The sequence below is a fragment of the Falco rusticolus genome, chromosome 6, assembly GCF_015220075.1.
Source record: "Falco rusticolus isolate bFalRus1 chromosome 6, bFalRus1.pri, whole genome shotgun sequence".
NCBI lineage: Eukaryota > Metazoa > Chordata > Aves > Falconiformes > Falconidae > Falco > Falco rusticolus.
In genome coordinates, this window is record NC_051192.1 from 32,004,199 (window position 1) to 32,018,969 (window position 14,771).

The 14,771-nt window shown below is 36.1% G+C and overlaps 1 long non-coding RNA gene across 1 annotated transcript; it reads right to left on the bottom strand.

Annotated features, from left to right (window-relative positions):
• Positions 1-588: 588 nt before the first annotated feature.
• LOC119149821 lies at positions 589-4,869 on the bottom strand. The gene is made up of 3 exons (XR_005104871.1): positions 4,808-4,869; positions 1,992-2,051; positions 589-656 (listed from the first exon to the last, which is right to left on the bottom strand). It is a non-coding gene; the product is annotated as an uncharacterized LOC119149821 (long non-coding RNA).
• Between the last annotated feature and the right edge of the window lie 9,902 nt (positions 4,870-14,771).

The window sequence follows — 14,771 nt, forward strand, 5'->3', positions numbered from 1 at the left end:
AAACCACCTCTCCTACATGATATTTCTTCAGAATATACATGCCAATTAGTAGATATGCAAACCTTAACCAAAGCCACTTCTGCCATGAGGACAGTACAAATCATGTATCGAGATGAAAATGTTATTGCAAAAAAAAAAAAAAAAAAAAATGCAAGAAAATGAAAATCTATTTTTGGATGTGATAGAAAAGCCAGATTGAGACAGTAAACACTCTTGCATTAGGTCTGCATCAGACTGAAAACTAATACACAAGAGAAAGTCTTCTTTGCAGACAAATTACTGAATCCCATTGTGGAGGAAAAGACATCATGGAATGCAAATATAATAGTCATAGGCTTATTTCTTTAACTGCATGAGAATGATTCATAATGACCTCTGTGCATCAGAACAAGAGAACCGAGCAAGAAATATATGCTGAGCAAGACCTCAGTCAGGGGCTGATAAAGATCTTCTCAAGCAAAAGTGAGAGCACCCAAAAAATGTACAGAGTGGATTTTAAAAGTTTTATACTTAAATACTCCTCTACACAATCTTCCAAACTATATATGCACTGAAAATGTAAAAGTGTACAACATCTAATAATAAATCTGTATTACCTTTAGATGGTGTTTTCTTTTCATGTTTTTGTGGCTTTTCAGGTTTCTCTTTGTGAATAGCTAGAAATAAAAACCAACAGTAATGGTTATTAAAAAAAGAAATGTTTCATTTTATGTAACAAAAAGGAGAAAAAAAATCAAGAAACACAACTAGGCACCATGACTACCCATGCAAAGAACCAGAAAGATTAATTAATCTGCTGCTTTCTGCTGTTGATGCCAAAACATATGATTCGAACTTTCAAAAACTCCTTTAACATCCTTGAGGTCTTTGCCATCAGCTGGGGAAGGATTTGCCTTTCTGGCACAACTGTAATCCCATGAAAGAAGTTTGTCAAGAAGAGTCATGCTTATTTATTTTGTTTACTTGTCCATTTTGGTTTTTTTGTTTATACTGTCGTTTACTGGTTTATTATGGTTTATGTTTATTACTTTGGTTCATTTCTGAAGGATTTTCTGAACTCCACATAACAACTAACTGTTTCCAGCTATGAATGATTAAACACTATAATTAATTACAAATCTAATTGCAATGGCATTATAAGTAATGCTCTTTGGGGCTTCATGTTTGCTTTTAATTTCCACTTTACAAATTGAAATAAAGTACACTGTAGTGACTACATTTCTGGCTCAGGCTGCAGAATTCACCTGAGTTGTGCAAGAGTCACTGAGTGATGGGTAGTCTGGAATATCTTCCTGTGTGGGCTCTGATATACTAGTTTTTTGTGATTAATGTTTACACAGTAGCTTGTCCATGGGTGTACAGAACTGATTTTTACATGTGTTCGTACCTCCTGAGATACCCTACAGGGACTAGCTGCCTATTTGACTCCAGCATATGACTTTATACTAAGAACACAAAAAAGTATGCATGAGCATTGCTATGGAGTCTCCTGCCTTGTGTTGGCGTTTCAAAAGAAAGTAAGAATTGTGGAAGATTAAGTAGTGCTACATACCTATTTATGGCAAGTAATTAAAGAATCAGTCCTACTATGCAATGCCTATGCAACATCCCTACTCAGTATTGTATTTAAAACATTTTTTTTTTACATGGCCTGCCTTATTACAAGGTTGTCAGATGTTTTTCCTGGATGACCATATTCTCTTAGCAACCATACTTAACTGTGAGTGTCAGAAATACTGGGAGATTATGCTAATCCAGAGTATAAAATAAATTATCCCCCTTCCTCAGGAAAAAAAACCCAAGCATGCAGAAGGAATACAAAATGCTACTCAGTCTGTATGTCTGCAAACCTTTATATGATCTCATGATTTTAATTTGTAAAGTTCTATAACATTTTTTCTAATCAAGGGGATACATAAATGGAAGTTGAGTAGACAGTTAGTTCTGGGGTACCTCAAAATGTAAAATAAATTCTGACATTAAATCATTACCTGCATGCCTTTCCTTTTTTTCAGGTTTTTCTTGTCTTTCCAGTTTGTCTTTATGTGTCACTAAGAAAGAAGAAATGTGTTCATATGTATTAAAAAACGAACAAACAAACTGTGGAAAAACTTTAAGAATAAAAAATAATTCTACCATGATAAGCCTTAGGAGGCTAAACGGCCAGCTGCGTTACTCCTGAGCTATCCCGTGCATATGTGCACAGCACACACCATACATACTACACGGGTGTGAGCAGACTACTCTGGCTAACAAGTCACACCTTACCATCCAAGCCATAGTAACATGCCTTAGCTGTTTACTACAGTAACATCACCACTTAAAATTGTCTGTCCATTCCTGAAGAGACGTTTTCAGAAAACTGTCAAGGACTAAGGCAGAGCTCTCACAGTGACTGCTGCTGCCTGCACTAGAAAAAGGACATCACCTGGGCCACCCCATATTCTATCAGGCAGAGGCTCATAAAAGCCCTGGAATCAATCCTGGAGCATAAGAGCATCACATACAGAAATGACACGCCTGTCACTTGCCAGCTGGCTTGAAATGGGTAACCAGTAATGGATACGGATAGCTGGTAATGGATACAGATAGACTGTAATGGACACTAGCTGAGATCAGTCCCTGGCAATGATGATCTCAGGGCCATAATTAGATTCCTAGTATGTGCAAAGTAAAAACTAATATTATGTCAGTGGAAACTGTATTATGCTATCCACTAATGCACATAACTTTTTTCATTCGCTTTTCTTAGGATTTTACATGACAGTTTTCCAGACAATGGGAAATAAGCATGTAGATTTTAGACCATTTCAGAAAAATCAGTTGTGAAAATGCAAGCTAGCTTCAACCCTAACTCCTGTGGAGATTTTGTCCAAGTTTAGTAAAACTACCTTTGACAAACATGAGAAAATAAGGAGAAGTTATTCTACAGTACCATAAATTCCATATCTAACTGGAAGCAAAAGAAGAAAGGTAGAGAACGTTCAGGCTCTCACATTTTTTTAGCACTATAGTGGTGAAATACATGCAAATGAACTCCTGACATAACTGAGTTATTTTTAAGTGACCGAGACACTGCTAGGCATCCCCCGTTTCATTAGGTAACTTTCCTAAAATTCATCACAGAAGTTGATTAGAAATTAGACTAGGATGTTCCTTCATCTCTCTGTTATCTAAATCTTGAAAAGAGAATGTATTTAAAGTAGAAAATAAGTGGCTAAAATACAGGGACGTGGTGAAACTTTGGAGTCTCCCAGTCATGCTATAGTGAAATGGGCCTCAGAAAGAAATGATTCCATAGTCATAGGTTTAAAATATAATGCACAGCCTGAAAAAAATGTTTATTAATACTGTGAATACAAACAATCTCTATACACAGTAGTGTTTTAGTAGCAATTGTAGCAATAATTCGCTAAACTAAACTAAGCAATACATTTAGGTAGACTTAGTAGGAGTTACGGCAAGTTAAGGCAGTATAATCATTACTCTTCATTGACTATCTGAGATTGGTTGGGATCATTTTTTCATGTTCTAAAAAACTTTTTAAACCATTAAATATTAGAATCATAGAATCACAGAATCATTTATGTTAGAAAAGAACTCTGAGATCAAGTCCAAATGATGCTCTATCAAACCAAATCAGAGTTTCTCAAGCTTTCCACAACATAACAGGAGAAGCCTTAATGACACATTCATGTTTTAAGATGGGACATTAGTCTTTGCTCTGTCATTTTTCCAGGTTTCAGAAGAAAGTTTCTCCTGTTACCACCATTCCATTTTCTAGTAATAAATATCCATTCTAACAGAAACCTGAACTTAATGTGCCTGCCATTAACCTCTAGAGTCAGTCTTGTTAACTCTGTATTTTGAATTATTTATATAAAATGGTAAAGCTCCAATCAGAGACCATTAGAAAGGCCTAGTCAAGCAGAGATTTCAGGCAGGTGCATGTTCACCTGGGTTGTGAGACTTGTGTTCTTGGTCTGAAATAAATCAGCTGTGGCTGGATATTGGGTCTTCTGCTTTTTGGGTGATTTATTATTTCCATTGACCTATTTACCCTTCCAGAATGGGTTTCTTCCTCAAGCCTGAGACTTCATTAATCACATTTTTATGTAAATGACATGTTCTCAGAAAGCTTAAAGTGTTCTGACAAGTAGGTATGTTCCAACAGAATTCCATTTTGCCAAAAAATCCCTCACAAGAGGCACACTAGATGGTGGCTCTTGGAGCCCAGCGTTAACCCATGAGTTGTGGGTGGAAAGGAAGCAGTATCCTGATTCTGACTCCTTCAACCAGTCAATCTGTAAGTTTTTGTTGGCATACACCACCAGCAACTTATTAAATCCTCTCTCACACCCTCTCCCTACTGTATCTGAAAGGAGTCTGGGGAAAACTGTTTTCTAAGGCAGGACTCTGAAGCAGAATGCCTCCAGGGACTGTGCTTGTATGTTATAATATACTCATAACATTTTGCTCCGAAATATTCCCAAAGAAAAATATTATGCTTGGATTTATTCAAGAAGAATACCCCCCACCACCACCTATTTATGCTCTGGGAATCATTTATGCAAGTTAATAGTACAGTAAAAACTTATTAATTAATATCTGAATATAATTTTAGCCTTTCTGCAGAGTGATGAATTCAAAGTGCTTTTAAAATACTCATTCTCCTTCCAGCTGGGTTTCACAACTCCTCCATCCTTAAACATAATTGGGATTTGCAGGAAGGGTCTAAGAGTCAATAGGTTAGACTGTTTTGAACCACGAGTAAAAAGACAAAGAATATAAAATGCTGAATACATACCTTTAAGGGGTTCCTTCCTCTCAGTTTTTTCTTGTTTTTCAGGTTTCTCTCTATGTATTACTAGAAATAATTAAACAAACAAACAATAAATCTGTAATCTGGAGGTATTATGTACACTTATTATTTCACCAAAGTGATCGAGGAAAAATATTTGTAAATTCACATAATGGATTTTATCTCTGAGACACAGGTACTAGATGATGTACAGACCTTCTAATGTCGATATTTAATTCCAGACCCAAGCGAAATATTTTTCCTTGAATAAACCGTCAGTTACTAGACCATATTTTTGCAAAATAAATGATTATTCAGCAACCTTAATCTAATCTGTGGGATGTGTTTTGGTCCCATTATGCAAGCACCCTGACTAAGATTTCTGACAGAGGAAATTATTTTCAGACCTTGACAGCATTGCTTTCTATTCTTAACAAAAAATGGCTAGCATATTACTTTCCATGTTCTTTTTTCTTTATTTTTAGCTGTTACTTCAGCCACAGGATGGATTAACAAGAGAACCTCTCCTTTAATCAGAGTGTAACTTCAGGAAGAGCAGCTGTTCAAAACACAACCGATGGCACATCCAGCTTAGAAGCAGGAAAATATGAATCCTTATGTACTCTATTGCCACCATAACCTTCAGACTGTGTTTTTCTGCATGGTTGTATTCCACATCCTAATGATTTAAATAGACAAAAATGTTCCTTGCCAACCTGTACTACTAAAAGACTAGAGTTTTTCAACTTCAGGGAAAAAAATATTTTGTTTGCAATACCCCCATTTCTGTCAACGAGGAAACCGCAGAAAATACAGCTCTAACTAGAAGACAACTGTGAGCTTTATACACAAGCATAGTAATATTTTTGTATACATTCATTTTACCAGCTTTGGAGTAAATGTCATTTCACAGAGGTGCAAGCATTTTTTTTTTCTTTGTTAAATATTTCCTTATTAAAAAATAGGCCCATGTCTTAAAGAAAAATCATTCCAATCATTCAGTAATTTCATTATGTCTTGCATGTGTTTGCATTATCCAAATACATTTCCAGTCATAACAGGTAAATTATTTTTGATAACAATTAGCAATACAGTGGAAAGAGACTGAAGGGAGATTTTTCAAAGCCTTTAAGGAATGTGGACAGCCAATTTACACTAAAAAAACAGGCTGTGAAGAACGAAGCAGCACCAGCAATGTATTATTGAATGAATTACAGACTGTGACTCACTCAGTTGCTTTAGGGCATCTATAGCATACCAAGGAAAAGCAGTCTCCTCTCTCCCTATACCTGTAGAACTTAGATTAACTATTTTTGCAGAAACTGTAGCATGCTTTTACATCTTGCATTTCTATTAGCAGTTGCTGGCTCTGTGCAAAACACTTTGAGCCAGCATGTTGTCAGTTTTGGATGGGGCAATAGCACAGTTTTGCACACAACAGCTCTGTAATGGTCAACAGCAGTGAAACACGAGCTTCTGCACATTGAACAAACCCCCTTGTCATCTTTATGCCAAAAAATATAGCTGAACTATGAGGATCAGACTGGCAATCAGAAGGCTTGTTTTTAGCCACAGAACATTGTACTTGTTTAAGGGAAACAGTTGTGTTTCTTAAAATTATTTTATTCTAGTTTCTCCATAGCATTTCCCTATTTCATGCTTCGGAAAAAACCCAAGATGAACCTTGAATGATACTAACTGTACTGAGTGTGAGCAGAGCTTAAAGTGGAGAGAAAAATCTAAGACAAATCTAATCACAGCGCCAAAATTGTATAAAGCACTAAAATGCAAGGAAATATTTGTGTGGACTCCAAGCTACAAACATAGAGAAAAGATCAGTTGGCTCCTTCTTGAGAAATAAAAGTAACTTGATGTATCTGGGCAGGGGGCCTGGAATGTGGATAAGCAGAGATCAGGCTGGCATAAGCATAAGCTATTTTTCTTTTCTTAGGGATAGGCTGAAGGCGACCTCTGGTTAGTTCAAGAACCCTGTCCTGTGTATTGATATCCCCACAGCCTCAGTGCTTGCTAAACTCAGATTGTAACATTTAATATTACCTCTTACGGAACCTTACCCGGGAAGGTCAGATGTTGCCAAAAATTAAAGGGTTTATGTTTCAGGGCTGTGGGCTGTGGTGACTGACCATTTTTGACATTTCAATCACAGTGCAGCAGGACCACCAAAGTCCACTGAAGCTTTTGATGTGACAAACTTAAATATTATTTTTCTTTTGCATATTAACTGTTCTATGTTCAGCTTCCTATGCAGTCCTAAAAGCCCTGTCATAGAAAATACTTCACTGGCTACAGATCTTTTCCAGATTTAGTCACTTGGATATCTATTTCTTTGTAAAGAGCTTAATAAGTGCCCTTTTTCAAGCCCACAGTGCTTAGGTGAAAGCCTTAGGTTTTAGAAATAAGCCAGGCTGACCATACTGCCATGTTTCTGTGAAACAAATTAAAGTTAATAAGATTTTATTTCACACATAAAAAAACAAAGAGAAAGCACATAAAAATGTTTTTAAAGTCGCTAAATAAAGCACTCTTCAGCTGAAAAATGCTGGAACTAAAACTGCTCATTCAGTTTTAATTCAACCATTTTATTTGCTCTATGACACACTTTGTAATTAAAAGATCACCTGTTTTCTGTTTTTAGCAACACGCTGGATTCATCCAGAAAAAATAAGAAGAGTAACATAAAACTAGTTTTATGACAATTGTGTAAGCTAAAATTTTGCCAAAACTTAAAGAAATTTTCTTGGACTTCCTTGCAAATGCCAGAAAAGCATAAGCTCAGAATGAACTGTTATTAGCACTGGAAAAAATACAACACCCCAACCTAATTTTCACTAACCTAGATTTTGGAAATTGCTGAAACATTTTTATATGACTTTGAATGAAAATTCAGCCTGAGGCAAAAAGATGAGCATGAAAAATTTCATCCTCAGTGACTAGAGTGCGGTAAATTTATAAATAATCTGAAATAGGAGCTTATAATAGAAAATTTTAAGGTAATTTAACAATGTATTCTGAACTTAATCATATAAGGATATTGCTATCTACTTCACATAAAATCGAAAACAAGAAACATAGCATATATGAGAGAGATTTTTCCAAATTTCAATATCTAATGGTATATTTGATTTGTATCAAGTGGAAGGCATAGTGAAGGGGGATGTCATTTAGTTTTCTTCATAAAAGTGTTTGAGACAGACACAATCCCCACCCCAAAAAAGCAAGTGCAAAAAGATGTAATAAGGAGGCACTAATTCCATACCCAAGGGAAGTAAAAATAGTTTCCAGACGAGTAAGTTTGCTGCTTAGTATAAAGCTAGGTGATGAGTGCAGCAAGCATGAAGCAGAGATTGTTTGCTCCAGCTAACTGACTAAGTGCTTGTCTACAGAGCAACACTCAGGAAAGTTAAGATAAATGAACTAATACAATGAAGTTAGAGTGCATTAGTCAGAGAACATTAAATCTTTCTGTGTAGATGATTTTATTCAGAAGTAAAATAACCTTGAATGGCTATAACTTAATTCTTCTTGAAGGAACACTAAAGAAAAAAAAAAAAAAGGGAGGGTGGAAGGCTTGATCTGGAGAGTAGTACAGGTTTCCAGGTGCAAAACAATAACTTAAGGAAATGCCAGCAATTAATGAACTCTGGAGGCACCTGCACTCATTATAAACCACCTCAATTACCTGTGCAGGGGAAGAGGCTTGACTGAGTTTGCCCAGTCTTTCCCAGCTGGCACCAGCCATGCACATGCTGCTCGCTGCAGCACCTAACCCTGTGCTGGATGTAACCCTTCCAACACTGAATGGAAATGCCTACATAGCAGCGAGACAATGTTTCATGAGTTACATGTTGTACAATTTTAAATTAGATTTAGTTGCAGTAGCCAGACAGTGTCTCATCCACCTGAACTGAGATTTAGGTTTGACAGCTGCTGGTGGCAGTCAGACTGCCCACAGTACTGGTTTCACCCTGGGCTGCTGTAAGCCCATACAGCAAAGTAGATACTTGACAGCTGTATTGGAGACTCCTAGTTTAAAGTTAACTCAGGTATATCTGTAACCATACCTCCAGAAATCAGGGTAGACAGCCCCTGTGTCGAACATAAATATGCCATTTAACTTGCTAATTTTTTCAGCCTATGTGGGTTTCCAGTATACCCTGGATTTGTATGGTCCAGCACTATTTGCCTATTTAGCTGTCTCAAATACCTTGTCTTCCAGCTACAGTGAATTAAATTATGGGGGGACATTACATTTGTCTTTATAATCTCATGATTTATCCATATGCTAAAATAGAGATGGCTTTATTCTGTGGTGTTTAATATTTGCATTATCAGTACGGCCCTATTAACAAGTCAATAGGGGTAAGAGGGACCGATATGAGCTATGAATAGTGAATGAAATAGTTTTGAAGGGCCTGGAACCTATTGGGCAAAATGGGCTGAATTCAGAGGCACTTTCTGCAAAAGACCAGAGAGGCTAGTGTTAATTCAGAGGCACACAAGTAGCTGTCAAAATCACTGTGATTTAACGCATGACCTAGCATTTTGTCATCTCATTGTCTTCTGTCCCTCACTCCAACGATCCAGCGACAACGTATTAGTGAAGAGCACTTGGGAAAAGCCATATGGTAGATCAACCTTTTCCCATTCCTTCACAATGCCTGTTGTAATACAAGACATTTCCCAAAAAGGCAAGGCAATCCATTTCACTGCTAATATGAGTTTGCCATAAAAATCAGAAATTATTAGCCCAATTGAATTATCATTGGACCTTCCATTAGACAGAAATTGTATACTTGTATATACTTCTATCGATATATTTTATTATTGTTCTTCCCTGTTGCCATAGTATTGCATAGTTACCTCTTATTCATTGATGCTAATAGTAATAATAATTAGAACACCTACTTCATAAACAGCCCTCAGCAGCAGCTCAGTCTTGCAAGGTCTGTGTATGTCACAAAATGACCAACTCATAGGACAGCTGTCCCGGGCTGAGACAGCCCCATCCCTCAGCCTCTCCCACTGGGACAACTGCCTCAGCTGTGACCATTGCAGCGGCCCCACACTGAACTTGCCACAGTTTATGGATGTCTTTCCTTAACTGGGAGGCCCAGAACTGGAGGCATAGACGTGGTCTAATGAGAGCTGAGTACAGGGTGATAATTAATCCCTTACCTCCACTGACTAGCCAGGCTCCAGCTCACACAGTCCAGTGTGTCATCGACCCTTGTGAAAGCACTAATGCATCAAATATCAAATTGGAAAAACATATCAAATTGGAAAAAAACTATTTTGTTGTGTATTTGTGCTTGTGTGTACACATAATCATGAAATAATTTAATTTCAGTGCTCTTAAGCATTAGCAAATGCTTTGTTGAATCATTTCTCAGAGTATTTCTTTTTTTCAGATTAATTTGAGTAAGTACAACAATTGAAATTATGTTTATTACTTGTATTTTGTAAAAATATTTAATTAAAGGCAAATTTTGGGACACAGGTTTGCCTGGCTCTTAATAATGTAAGAATCTTTCTTGTAATTTCAGCCACTTCCGTCTGGGATTTCCATTCGTTATAGCTATTTCCCATATTTCGGTACAATCTTTTCAAAATGAGGCTTATGGATGGAACTCCCATGTAAATCTTGGGACTTGGATTCAGGGGGTTTGACTATTCAAAAATATAATTTAAATTATTTTTAAAGCTCTAGTGTCCCCATATTTTGGGGTGGAGGACTGAAATTTGTTTGGAATGTTTCCTTCTATTAAAAGCATTCATTTTACCTCTAGATTTTTTTCTATTGCAAACAATAAAAGATTGTATTTGCACATGCTTCCTGGAGGTGCTTTAGAAGATAACAGTAAAGGTCCCTAAAGATTCATGCCTTTACCACACTATAGCTTGAGGGCAGACAGAATATTTTCTTGTAATTTTTCCTCCTATGTACAAGATGCATTTTTGGATCTAAATATGAAAACAAAAAATAGAAAAAAAATATTTGTCCTGTGCTTCAGTAAATGGTTGTGTAATTAAAGACTGCATTATCAGGCATATGCATAAAGGGACTTAACTAATGACACCTGAATGCTTTTTTTCTGTCATCTTATGACTTCTTAGTAATCATTTCTGTAACATTAAAGTTCTATGTACTTCTGTATAGACGAAATGTTACACAAGAGGCTGTTTTGGTCAAGGCTGCAACTTCATTTGTGTTTTTATAACACTGTGCTTGAAAAGACCTTAACTGGAATCCCTTGCTAATGGATCCAAGTTCATTATTGCCTGGCTCACCCACTGATACCCTAAAAAATTCATCTTCATACAACATGATTTATTAAGTATTTGGGAACCAGTTCTTAGGCACTCCAGATGACCCTGATTAGCACAGAACTGGAAAGCTAGCACTAGACCTGTAAAATACTATAAGAACATATAAAGAATATATACAGAAAAGAATATAATTGTGTGAGGGAGGGTGTATATATATCCACACTATTTTAAATAAGTTTCCTCCTTGCTTCCTCTTGCCATTACTAAGCACAGCACTGGTGCATCAGAGAGACACTCATCAGATTTTATGTGGTCTAACCTTTACAGAGGAGGCTTTCTTAGGCAAAAATTCTGTGCATTTCTAAGGAAACTTCTTTGTTTACATCACCTCCGAAAACCAGTCCAGACCAGTTCCTGTGTGGATTTTTGGAAAGTGCCAGTTAGAGGAGATTAAACCATCTAAAAAAGAGTAGGTTCTTAAAACGGAGGCTTTTCTTATCTCTGATACACACCTGGCTCACTGTTAACTAAGACTTCCTAACTTGGATGGCACCCACTAGCCTATAAATTTGCTTTTTTCCTTGCCCAACACACTTCATGCCTTCTGCACCAGAGGAAGTTCATCAGCACTCTACTTTCTTGCACCTTTGCTACAGAAAGATTTCTGGATAAGTTTGGGCAGGACAAGCTTATTATGAATGTGCATTTACAATATAGCCACACAAGCACTATTTGTTAATGTTAAGACATAAAAGAATTTCTCATCATTTGTAGTCTATGTCAACTGATCTTTGAATGCTTCTATAACACAACAGTGATAACATACGTAGTTAGCAAATACATTGTATGTTACATACATATATGTAGGTAAACAGACAAAAAGATGTTACCCTTCAATAGTGTTTGTTTTTCACATCTTTCCAGTTTCTGTTTATGAATTTCTTAAAATAATGCAATGTAGTTATCAATATTAAAATAATTTTCACACACAAAAATACCAGACGCAATAAAAAATATATTTTTTGTTATAATACAAAATAACAATACAAATACAAAACCCCAATAAAAAATAACTAAGTTATTCTTATAGCTTAGTTAATAAGCACTTACATATTAAGTGCTTCAAATATACCAGAGCCATTGTTTTACCATCTGCATGTTCAGAATTATATACAATAAAGTTTGATTTTACATATATACACAGAAAACATATACATAGATGAAACCCATAACAGAAGTGACTTCAATAATTATTCTGGTTTTAATTTAGCAATACAGCTACTTTTAAAATCAGGAGTAGATTTTGCCGATCTTTAACACCTATACAGTAACATGCGTTGGTTATGAATCAGAAAAAACACATTCTTAATAAACATTTTTCTGTATGTATCTTGAGTTGTTTACGAGGATTAGTATTTTATGTTTTCCAAATTACCTTTGGAAAGAAAAAATGTTCTTTTTACTACATTTTCTAAAATTTTTAAAGCTCACATACTGAATTGGTAGCTCTAACACATAATAAAAGGGAGTCAATGCTGTATACAAATTACAGAGATAAAAGTTCCCAGGCCTCATTGTCTTGGAGAATGACTCATTTTAATCATGCTGTATACCAAAGCACTGAGAAGTGCTTGTTAGAAGAGGAAGTGGTACAGTGTTTATTTGCCCTTGCTATGCCATCTCTTTTGAACAAAATTCCTCACCTGTGACATTGTTATTAAATTACTGTTACATAGTTCTGCAACCAATTTTTTCCAACTGTCCTTATAGTTCCAAAAGCTGGATAATATTGAAAATGCAGTATGTTGAATGTGAGAAAAAGTAAACCAGAATTAAATCAAGCTTGCATAGCACTGTTTGCATATAGCACTAGACATTTAAGAGCCATTTATTATAGGTGTGCATTAAAGTCATTAAGACTGCAGAGTGCCAGGTTTATGGTATTGTGCATATGTTTACTGCAGTAGGAAACTGGTATCAAATACTGGATTCAATTAATCTTTGCCAAAAGCATATGTAAATCTCACTAGATGCTATGGAAGATGCCTTTTTGTATTTTAGGGTTAGATTTGGTCTGCAGGGTCTAAACAACAAGAACACTGACCCCAAAATTATCCCAACAGAGAAAAAGTTATTGCATATTACATTGCACCTCTAAGAAGATACTTTAAAGCCCATTGAAGACAATTGAAATCTTCCCCTTCTACCCTTAGTTATTTGCTCAGGCTGTAACAGGATGCATATTGCCAAAGTGGCATGGTATTTTCCCTTCCAAGGACTCTGGTCTTTGCACAGGTCCTTGAAAATAAGTACAGAATATTTTTATTGGATAGTATTTGCTGTCGGAAATGATTGTGTCTGGTTTGCAAGAACACAACTATTCTATGGCTTAAACCTACATTGTCTTCAATAGAGAATGTTATTTCACTGAGATAAAGGGTAACGAAGGCTAAAATACATATCACTGCTAGCCACTAATGTGTGGCAGCATAACTAAGCTAATTATACAATGTCATTAAACTAAAAGGACTTTTTATTCAGTTTTCATCTTGTTCTTTCCAGCATGGGTGGATAGTTTAGTTTGTTTATTGTTCTATAAACGTCAAAGGTTGTGATTAGGAACAAATCATGCCATATTGAGTTACTGCATTTCAGCTGAGTCTGGATTATTTTTCTATCTGCAACTATGTAAAGATCTTTTTTCTATCAACTGAGAGAATCTAGTTGATGGATTTTCAAACTTTCCCCACTTATTCTGCTTAAAAGGATGCATAAACTAGTTTAGGTAGCATAAGTGGTAGGAATGGTGCAAGACAAGAACAGTCAGAGGATTGCACATCTGAGCAGTTCTCCATGCTGCTGCTCCAGACTCTCTCCAAACCCTGACTTCGTGCATTTAAAGAAAGCTGAGTCACTTCCTCTGCATTGCAACATACAGCAGGGACACATCTCGCCCAGCTTGAGAGGTCATCCTACACACAGAGATTAATATGGCCCACTAAGTGATAAATCACATTCTTCAGGCAGAGTCATCTATATGGGCATAATATTCCTTGTTCGCCTTAAGATGCCTCAGCATTGCTGGGTTCCCACCATTTGTTATGTGTCTCACTACAGAAAATAGGCCTCTTTTTCTTGAAAAAATAAATACAAATCTCTGTCATTAAAAAAAAAGAAAGAAAAAGGGCTTTTAAAATTACTCTGGTTTCAGGGTTTTTCTTGTTGTATGTATGGAACAATGACTGCAGAGCTGGCCATCTAAATCAGCCTCACGTAAAAATCAGCAGTGAAGCTTGCCACAAATACTTCAGTAAGGTAAACACCAAGGTACTTTCTAGATAGCTGCACTGAGAATCTCATCTGACTGCTGGTACAATTATGACACCCCACATCACAAAAAACCTACACAAATTCCTTGAAGTGAAATACACCTTCATAATACATAACTGTGTGTGTATATATGTTTTTATATATCGCAGTGTGCCATCATTAAGATCTCTTCACAAGATCCTCCTTATAGTTTGAACCATTATAAAAAATTGCAGCCTGAAACAGATTGATTCTGATACATTACAACCTACATTTTCCCAGCACAAATAAATCTAGTCTCAATATATGCTGATCTTGATCAATTTACAAGACAGAAAATGGTGACTCTTTGTTAACTGCAAAATATTTAAAA